General features: G+C 37.0%; 1 pseudogene; it reads right to left on the bottom strand.

The window, feature by feature from the left end:
- Positions 1–935: 935 nt before the first annotated feature.
- LOC147830468 (U4 spliceosomal RNA) lies at positions 936–1066 on the bottom strand (annotated as a pseudogene).
- Between the last annotated feature and the right edge of the window lie 8760 nt (positions 1067–9826).

Genomic DNA, 9826 nt, shown 5'->3' with positions numbered 1-9826 from the left:
AATATCCTTGTGTCTCAATGTCCTCAATTCTAAGATGGGGAATATCATAGTACTTACCTTGAAGGGTTGTTCAATGAAATGTTATTTATATACAATATGATTAGCAGTGTGCCTGGCAACAGTAAACTCAATTTTAACTATGACTATTACTTTTTCATGCTGCTTTCGTGCTTCCAGGTAGCCCTGCAAAATGTGTTTATTCCTATCCAGCTGCCCAGATGTAAGGGTTGAGATAGTCGACATTGAGCCTTTTTCTTCCTCTGAAGTCTAACTCAAATCCTCTTAATCATGTTTAGTCTAACACTTAATACATTTTACACACTCACATTGTTTTTATATCTTCTAGAGGTTTCATTGGAACAATTCTCCAAATTTCCACTTTGCAATAATTAACCATATACTCCTTCACAAATTCTCTTTTCTCCTTTGTCCTTATTGTGAGCCTTGCCTATTCCCTCCTTCCTCTTAATTGTTCATCCATTTCTTTCCTTCTGAAATTCTCTCCTCTCCATTAGTTGTAACCTTATGCTTTAAGGCCAACATAAATTCCTCTTTCCTTGGCAAAACTTCTCTAAATGTCTAGTCTCAATGATGTTTTCTCTTTGGGCCTCTGGCAGAATTTATAATATCTGATCTCCATTTTAGAACCAATTTTCTCTATTGTTTTTTGTGAATCTTGGCTTTACAACTAGATTGTATATGTCTTGAAGGCATGGACCAGATTTTAGACAATCATATGAGATGTCATAAAGGACTTTTAACAGCCAAGCATTTATCTCAAAGATCATAAAGAATGTAGGTTTTTCAAAAATATTAAAGCACTTTAGATAGAGCAAGGAAAGAAAGGAAAGATTTTTTTTTTTTGCTATGTAAAGCAGAGAACTTTAAGTACAAATTGAGGATGAGTGTTTTGAAATCTTACTTTATTTTTCATCTCAGCTGTATATGAAATATTTAAGTGAAACTTAGATACTAATAATTAAATGCATCAGTTTAAGTTCTCAACTAGCAATAATTGTGCCTTGGATAAACCTTACTGGCTATGATACTTCCACTGTGCAAAGCTAAAATGCATCAGTTTAAAAAATTTTTAAATTCATAGTCAAAACACAGATGGGTGCATTTTCTGCTAATTTTATGTAGCTCATAGAAATATGTGTTGTATTTCATAAAGATCAGTTCTTGGGGTCTGCCTACCTATGAACATCAGAATTTTAATGGTATTCAACAGTGGGGCCTGCCTATTTCAGTTAAATCAGAGCTGAAGAGGATTATTATATACTATGTTATAATGTGGTGGTGAACCTATGGCACGTGTGCCACAGTGGGCACACAGAGCCCTCTTTGTCCACATGTAAGCCAAGTGTATAAGTTGTTTTTTCTAAACTAAAACCTCAGCATTGAGGCTTAATTGCAGTGTTGGCCCTTTGCAATAAATGAGTGGTTTTGGGGTTGTAGTTTGGGCACTCGGTCTGTAAAATGTCTGCAATCACTGTTATAATGCAATAGGAGGTGTTGGTTGGGAAAAGTAAACTTATACTAGCATTGACTCAAAGTTTCCAAAAAATTGATTTCATCATAAATATATGCAATAACATGGGTGGTTATTCTAGTAGCAAGTCTGACTGCTCTTCTTTAGAGAGCTGAAGATATACTTGACCAGGAGTAAAGAGAAACACCTAGCTTTAGGCCTTGTGCACACCTTTTCCAAGATCTGGTTCTCTGATCTGGTTCTCTCGGTTTCCATTAGGGAGCTTTCTATAGAGAGTGACAGAAGGCCTGATTCAAATGTGTCTGCTTTGTTTAATCAAACAATGACAAGGAACTAGCTGTCGGTGTGGCTGGATCCAAAGCTCACTTGGTGGCACTGGGAATGGGGTGTTCTTTCTCTGCTTTTCCTCCTCTCCTCAAGCCTCACACTATTATAAGACCTTCTCCTGTTCTCAAGTTCATCACAGCACTCTCTTAGTCATTTCCAGGGGGAATGAAACAAGAAACTGTCATTTAATATTTCCAAATGAATGTCTTAGAACTCACTGAATCTTCTTGGCCTTGATGAACTTGACATAGGCCTAGAGAGCATCCCTGAAACAACTATGGTAGCCAGGGGGATGGTGTGTGTCTACTAGCTTACTCCAGGTCCATGTTCTTGTCTGGTATGTGGGATTTAAGTCAGCTTCTCCAATAATGCACAGGCCAGGGTAGAGGAAGTGGTTGCTCAGATGAAGGTAGTTCTCATTCATTTTCAGTGGAATGGGGATATGCTGGCAGGAAAGTGTCCTAGAGCCATTCATTTACTTTTATTCCATTTACTTTACCATATCTCACAATATGTAATTCTTTGTTTTGATAATTTTACTCTTACAGTAAAGAATTTTCAGCATCTCATGACTGCTTAAAATTTAGATTTTAAATGTAATACTTCATAAACTATGTTTCTATGTTATTAATTTGTTACTATGCAGATGGCAGGATGTTAGACTCCAGGGAGCAAACTGCACAGGGCAGGGGCCTTGTCTGTTGCCTTGCTGTTTTGCCCCAGTATTACAGTGGTGCTCAAATAAGGTTTCTTTGGCAGTGCACTTTCCACAAAGGTGTACCTCTTATTAGCCTGGAAGTATGCTGCTCAATATGTCCTTTGCCTCTTGGCTATCTCTGGAGGTGGGAGGAGGTTGAGTTTTATAGATAGCCTTGATTTTGGGAGGAAAAGAACACCTTTCCAGGGGGAACAACTTGAAAAGTGCCTACATTAAGTGGAGGTCACTGACTCCATGTTACTTTCTATATCTCAGACATAACAGACATTTCTCTTTGTGGTAGCTCCTCTGGGGATTCATGATTGAACTTGTTCATATCCATTAACTGTGAGCTACTTGGCCCTAATGTCATTGGCAGAAAGAATAGCTCTGAGGTGGCACTGAGTTTTTCTGGACTTCAGGCAAGAAGTAAATGGGACTTTTCTGTTTTGAAACTGTAGTCTGTAGCTCAACTACTTATATATTGTGTGTAAATTTTATCATTTCGTAAAATCTTCCATGTAAACATCATAGGGCAATAAAGAAGTACAGGAAGAGGCTTGTGGTTTTTGCTCAAAGGGTAGAAATTCCTGTGATTTTTTTATTGCACAGGTTTCTCATTTGGCAACACCAGAATAAGCCACAAAGTAGAAAATTTTGGGTTCTCTTTTCTTGATGAGCTATTTTTCATGTAGATCTTCCTTATCTGTGTGGCACATCACAGTTAACACAGGATGACCACCAACCAATGCACTAGTTCCTTTGATCCTTATTAGTAGCATTGTGGAGTATCTGGGTTAGGGCTTGTTATGCTCATTTTATCAATCAGGAAGCTGATTCAGACAGAAATAACATGATTTACTGAAATTCTAGAATTAAAGGTATGCAGATTTGTGTACAACTCAGGCAAGGAACTTTGCCATGAATCAAGCTTGAATGTCTCATTTCTAGAGCTGGTTCTGAGGTCTTGAAAGAAAGATTTTATTAATGTTTACTTTGCAACCTTGATGACATTGTCCCGAGTTGTTCATGTCTACACTGGGGTCTCAGCTTCCAAACTGGAATTGTCCAACAGTAGACTCTACTTGATTGCAGAGAAGATGCACTCAACTATTTCTTTGTCCTGTCCACCTGCAATGCAAAGCTTTTGCATTAATCATCTTCCGGGTTGTACCTAAGCCCTGTGCACTCTTCCTTCCTTTCTTTTTGTGACCTTTAACCTCCTCCTTTTTATCATGATGCTAGCTTGGATGAGAAGTACATAGCGATACATTTTTACACCTTACAGACTAATGGAACACTCAGCTTACTGACATACAGAGAGATAGGTTGGTCAATTTACTTTTATATTTTTACTGCAGTATAAAAGTTTTAAACTACTGAAAATTTGGGTTATTGACATTTTCCTTATACATGCTTGTCAGTTTCAATAAGCATGAATGCATCTTTATACCAGAATTTTGAAAGTTAAATTTATTTCACAAACATTTTTGTATATTTCTATATAATCAGCACTGTGTACCTATGGGCTTGATGCTAATCTAGAATCTCTTTAACTTTTTTTTCAATAGGAGGAATATGATTTATTTAACCATTCATGTATAAATATGCCTTTTTCCACTTTTGTTTTAGAAACATTTTTCTTAGGACAGATTTCATGTAAGTGGACTTACTGGATCAAGGGACATGAACATTTTTATGGCAACTAGTATTTATTGCTAAATTGCTTTCCAGAAAGCTTGTTGAAATTTACAACCCTACTGGTATTATATAAAAGTTCCAACTTCACTGGGCTTTCATGTGCTTCCCTTTTCAAACTTACAGTTCATTGCTTAATTTGGAAAGGCAGAACGTTTGGACACATTGTATTTTCCAATTTGTTTGTTATTTGTTTGGTTTCAGGACATTGGATGGTGTCCTTGCAGGTAAAATAGTTGCAGTGTCCAAGTTCTTGGGAGTGACCAGCTCTTTCATGCCACGATTTTGTTTCTATCCATTGTCCTCACTCAGTTGCAGGCTAATAGAAAAGTGGCATTGTTGCATTTATTTCCACAAAGATGTTAATGGTCTCCTTTCCTTCTGCTTTGAGAAAGCAGCTGTGAATGCCAGCATGCAGAAACTGCTGCAGGAAAAAAACCCACAGTGACAGGAAATTACCCTAATAGGGTGAAAATTAAGAAAAGACCCATGGCACAGCCTGTTTCCAGGATACGGGTGGTGCCTTCATGCCTTAGTAATTATTCTCTTAGAATCAATTTGGTGGTTACTTTTTTTAAATTAAATTTGAACTTGAAGGAGGTTCAAGAGAAAAGGATAAAAGCTTGGAAAATATTAAATTTTGTTTAATAAAAAATCATTTATATCTTTCTCACTCAATAGGAAGCATAGTTGTTTTGTACTTTTTCTTGGTCTTTTATATTTTATACAAAAACAAATACTATAATTTTAGGTTATACATTTGTGTGCTCAAATAGATGGTGGACACCTGTTGAAGGGAAAGATCAAAGCCTTTTAATTCTTCATTTGCAGAAAAAATACACGGGCTGTCAAAAAGCGCAATGAACTGGAGATGATATTACAGGCCATGAGGTAGCTGTACTGGAGCTGGGGAGGTGAAGTGGAAGACAACAAATGACCATTGCTTCAGTGATTAAGGAGGAGGGATGTGAAGCCACCTGCTTCTGTATGGGGAGTGCAGAACCTGAGTCCCTTAATGCCTTTTCTTCTCATGCCCCACCACTTTCTTACATTTCTACCCTTAACTTTTCCATAGAATGGGCCACTCAGTTGCCTCTCTTTTAGCTACTCTCTTTTTGTTTTGGTCTATACATCTTGGAATAGACTAAGGAATCTGCAAAGCACTGAAAAAACTATTCTTCTTGTGTATGGAGAACATTAAATAATTATTTGTTTGTTACTTCATCGATTCTATGCATTATTTTTGACATATCTAAACCTGAAGTTAAAATGGAAGTATCTTGTCTCTAGTTTCAAAGGGTAAAGACTGTCTTTGGTTGGCTAAAGGTATAGATATCAAATGGAGGAGAGCAATGGTTGATACTACATGGTGAACTTTTTGAGTCAATGTCATGATCTACTCAACTCTGTAATTCTGTATTCTGGGCCCAGAAGAGATGCCCAGCACCTGGTTTTTGAGCTGAAGTAAGTGCCACTAAGGGCAGCTTCTTCTTTATTCCCTGGAGCTTACCTCCCAAGAAAAGTGAACTGCTGTTAGTGCATTCATTAGGCCCACTTGGTTTTCAATAAATTTGCATAAGTCCTCCCATTCAAAGTACCACCAATTTCAGAGTCTGAAGAGACCTTGGCACTTGGCTCCTCTAAACTTGCCCTCTATGACTGTGAGAACTGAGCTATGAAGGAGTCTCAAAATCCAGAAATAATAGTCCAAACCAACAAGATAGTATTTGATAAGGACTCTGTCAACATTTTGTAAATATTTTAATATGTCTTACAGGAAACGATAATTGAGAATTAAGTTAAAAAAATGCATGAGATCTAGTGCTTTATCTCAATTACCTAATCAGAAGGAATGCATTTGAATTCTGGCTTCAGTCTTAGAAAATAATCGGTTGTATATATTTATCCTTATACTCTGGATATTATACATGTTATATAAAGTCAGTTATATATGTTATTCACTCACTGGTGATGATAGTGGCACAGAGGATGATGGGGAAGACCTGGCCAAGTGGGAAGGTACCAGGGGCTTTAGTGAACCAACTGGGCTTGAATATTTTCAGTCATGGGCTACTCTGTCTTTCTTATAGTGGGCTGTTCTTTTTATAACATCTCCCTACAGGCTTCTTATTAAATGTTAACTTGAATGACTGGTTCTATTTCTACTACATTAAAAGCTACCAAAAATTATAATTCTTTACCCTGTTACCTTAAGCATCCTTGTTTAAAGTCCCTGACCATCTTTTAAAACTTAATTCAAGTTTTACCTCCTTGTTATAGTCCCATGAAGCTTCACAGGAGTCTTGTCTTTTTCTATGTTGATACAAGTTTGGAGTCCTAAAACTTGTGTATTAGAACATTCTGGGGAGCAATTAAAAACAAAGATTCTTTTGCATCTCTCAAATGACCAGTGATGTTGAATATTTTTTTCATGTATTTATTTGCTATTTCTACTTCCTTGTCTGAGAAATGTCTGTTCATTTCAGATGCCCATTTTTGGATTGGGTGTTTGAATTTGGGAGGTCTGATTATTTTAAGTTCTTTATAGATTCAAGATAGTAGGCCTTTGACTGAGGAACAGCAGGTGAAAATTTTTTCCCACATTATGGGTTGTTTCTTCACACTGTTGGTGGTTTCTCTTGCTGTGCAGAAGCTTTTTAATAAGAAGAGATACCACATGTTGATTGTTTGTGCTAGTTCACAGGCAACTGAGGTTATCTTGATAAAATCTTTTCCTACACCAATGTCCTCAAGAGTTCTACCTAACCTCTGTTCCAGCCAATTCAGTGTTTCTATTTTAATATTTAGATCCTTAATCCATTTCAATTTTAGTTTAGTGCACGGTGAGAGATATAGGTCTAGTTTTAATCTTTGGCAAGTTGAAACCCAATTTTTCCAGCACCATTTATTAAAGAGGCTACTTTTCCTCCAGTGAGGGTGTTTGGCTCCTTTATCAAAGTTGAGATGGCTGAGTGTGTCTGGCATTGTTTCTGCATCTTCTAATCTGTTCCACTGGTTCTCAGGTCTGTTTCTTTGCCAGTACCATGCTGTTTTTATCACAGTAGCTTTGTAGTATAGTTACAGGTTGGGGACTGTGATACCCCCTGCCATGTCTCTGCTACCTAGAATTGCTTTTGCTGTTCTGGGTCTCTTCTTTTTCCAAATGAATTTTTGGATTGTTTTCTCAGGGTCTGTGAAATATGCTGCTGGGATTCCAATTGGAATTGCATTGAATCTATACTGCAGTTTTGGAAGTATGGCCACTTTCACTATGTTGATCCTTCCTACCCAGGAGGAGGGGATGTCTTTGCATTTTCTGATATCAACTTCAATCTTTCTTTTCATAGTGCTATAGTTTTCAGAGAAGACGTCTTTGATTTCTTTCATTAGGTTGAATCCTAGGTATCAGCATTGAAAACAGTGCTGAGATTCCACTTCACCCCAGAATGAATGGCTGCTATCATGAAATCAACCAATAACAAATGCTGGCAGGGCTGTGGGGAAAGAGGAACCCTGCTCCACTGTTGGTGGGAGTGTAGACTGGTGCAAGCACTGTAGAAATCAGTATGGAGATACCTCAAAGAACTAGGACTGGAAGTCCCATTAGACCCAGCTATTCCCCTGATGGGTATCTTCTCCAAAGAATTAAAAGAATCATACCACAGTGATATATGTTCATAGCAGCACAATTTGCAGTACCTAGAACTTGGAAGCAGCCCAAATGTCTATCAACTGGAGACTAGATAAAGAAAATGTGCTTTTTTTTTTAGATAAAATGGAGTACTACTCAACCATAAAAAATGAGAAATTAGAGACATTTGTAGCTAAATGGATGCACATTGAGGCGATACTTTTAAGTGAAATAAACAGGACACACATGTAAATACTGAATAGTTTCTGTAGTGTGAGATACTGAAAGTGTAAATAAGGACTAAAAGGTATAATAGATAATGTGAAATACTAATAAAAGGGGCAAAGGGGAAGGGGAAGTGGGAGGGGTAGGGGAAAGGAAAGAAGGGAATGGAATTAATATGAGAAAATGGAAAAATGGAAACAAAATCTTTGTAAATAGGGAGGGGTGGAGGGGTTAAAGGGAGGGCAGGGGAAGGGGGAAAAATAAGAACCAAGAGAGATTATGTAACGGTGTGAATTTGCAATGATGAATGTCATTATATTGTATACCTAAAATGTACCAATAAAATAAAATTTAAAAATAAAATAAAATAAAATAAGAAAAAAACCCCAAAGATTCTGATGAATGAATTCCCCAGAAAATCCTGAGGCAGTTGGTTCACAAGCTAGCATTTGTTAACTACTATATAGAGCAAATGAATTTGGCATTTATTTTACACTTACTTTATGCTTTAGTTTCTCCTTGTTTGGTGATGATGCCTAGGCATTTTTGTTTTGTAAATATTTCTATTCCCACTTATTGACTTGTCATTTAATTATATAATCATATATCTTTACCCTTCATCATACTAAAAGGTTAATTCACTTTTGATGTTCCTGAGTTCTTATCATAATACATGATATACAATAAGATCTCCTTAAGTGATTGCCCAATCAATGAATGAAAAAAAATGAGATAAAATTTTTTTGAGTGTTTGGGAGAAGCTTAATATATGTACCTCACTCAGGTAGGAAAATTAATCCAAGCTCTCAGAAACGAAATGCCTCAGGCCAGTGGGCCACGGGAAAGAGAACATTATCCTAGAAGCTGGGAAACTTGGCCAGTAGTTACAGCTTGGTTATCAAAGAACTGTTTAATGCCAAACTTACTTATCTGGAAGATAAGGTATTGTCCTGTATAATTTTATACTCTGTTGGCTTACTCCTAATATCACAATTAGCATATGGGTAAATACAGACATACACACATATGGATGGAGGGAGAGGGAGAGAGAGACAGGAAAAGAGAGAGAGAGGAGAGAGAGAGAGAGCACTGCTGGCCTGTCTAAAAGTCATAGCATACATCATATCATATAATATCGTATCATATCATGCCTAAAGGTTGGTTATATCATATCTGGGGAAGTACAGTTACAATCTCTTCTCTTTCCTCTTATTCAAGTAGAGGGTGTGATAGAAAGAGTGGACTGGTCAACTAAATTAGGTCTTTTAAGGTTTTCAGATCTTCTTTATCATATGTTGGTCCTCAGATCAATAAAAATTCACCTAAGCAATTTTATTGAAGGAACAGTACAGTCCTTAATTTCTGAGACTTGTTTTGAATGGTTTGAAACAGTTATATCTAATGGCTCTGCTATATTCCTGGAACCTTGAGTGGCTGTTTAACATTCAAGCTGCGTAGAGCCAGTGAGAGCTCCCAACAGGAAAGGGAATTAACTGTTTGGTGTGTTTTAATAAGTGAGTGAGCAAAGATCGTGTGAATCGATTATCAATTTGGCTAACTTTCTTGCAGGGCTTGTGTGGAAGAATTAAATGCAAACAGACTGCATGTTTACCAAAGAAGAATACACCTTGAAGTGGATATTAGCATTCTCAAATGTGATTTTTGTAACACATTGGAACTTTTATCATTTCTTTCTTACTTTTGTCATGAGCACATATTGGAAATGAATAGGATCAGATACAGAACTTGTGCATGG

This window comes from Heterocephalus glaber, unplaced genomic scaffold (genome assembly GCF_053883595.1).
Source record: "Heterocephalus glaber isolate CG9 unplaced genomic scaffold, H.glaber_assembly_v1.0 deba00000122, whole genome shotgun sequence".
In the NCBI taxonomy this organism is placed as follows: domain Eukaryota; kingdom Metazoa; phylum Chordata; class Mammalia; order Rodentia; family Bathyergidae; genus Heterocephalus; species Heterocephalus glaber.
Note: the sequence above shows the minus strand (reverse complement) of the source record. Positions and strands in the feature narration are given on the sequence as shown.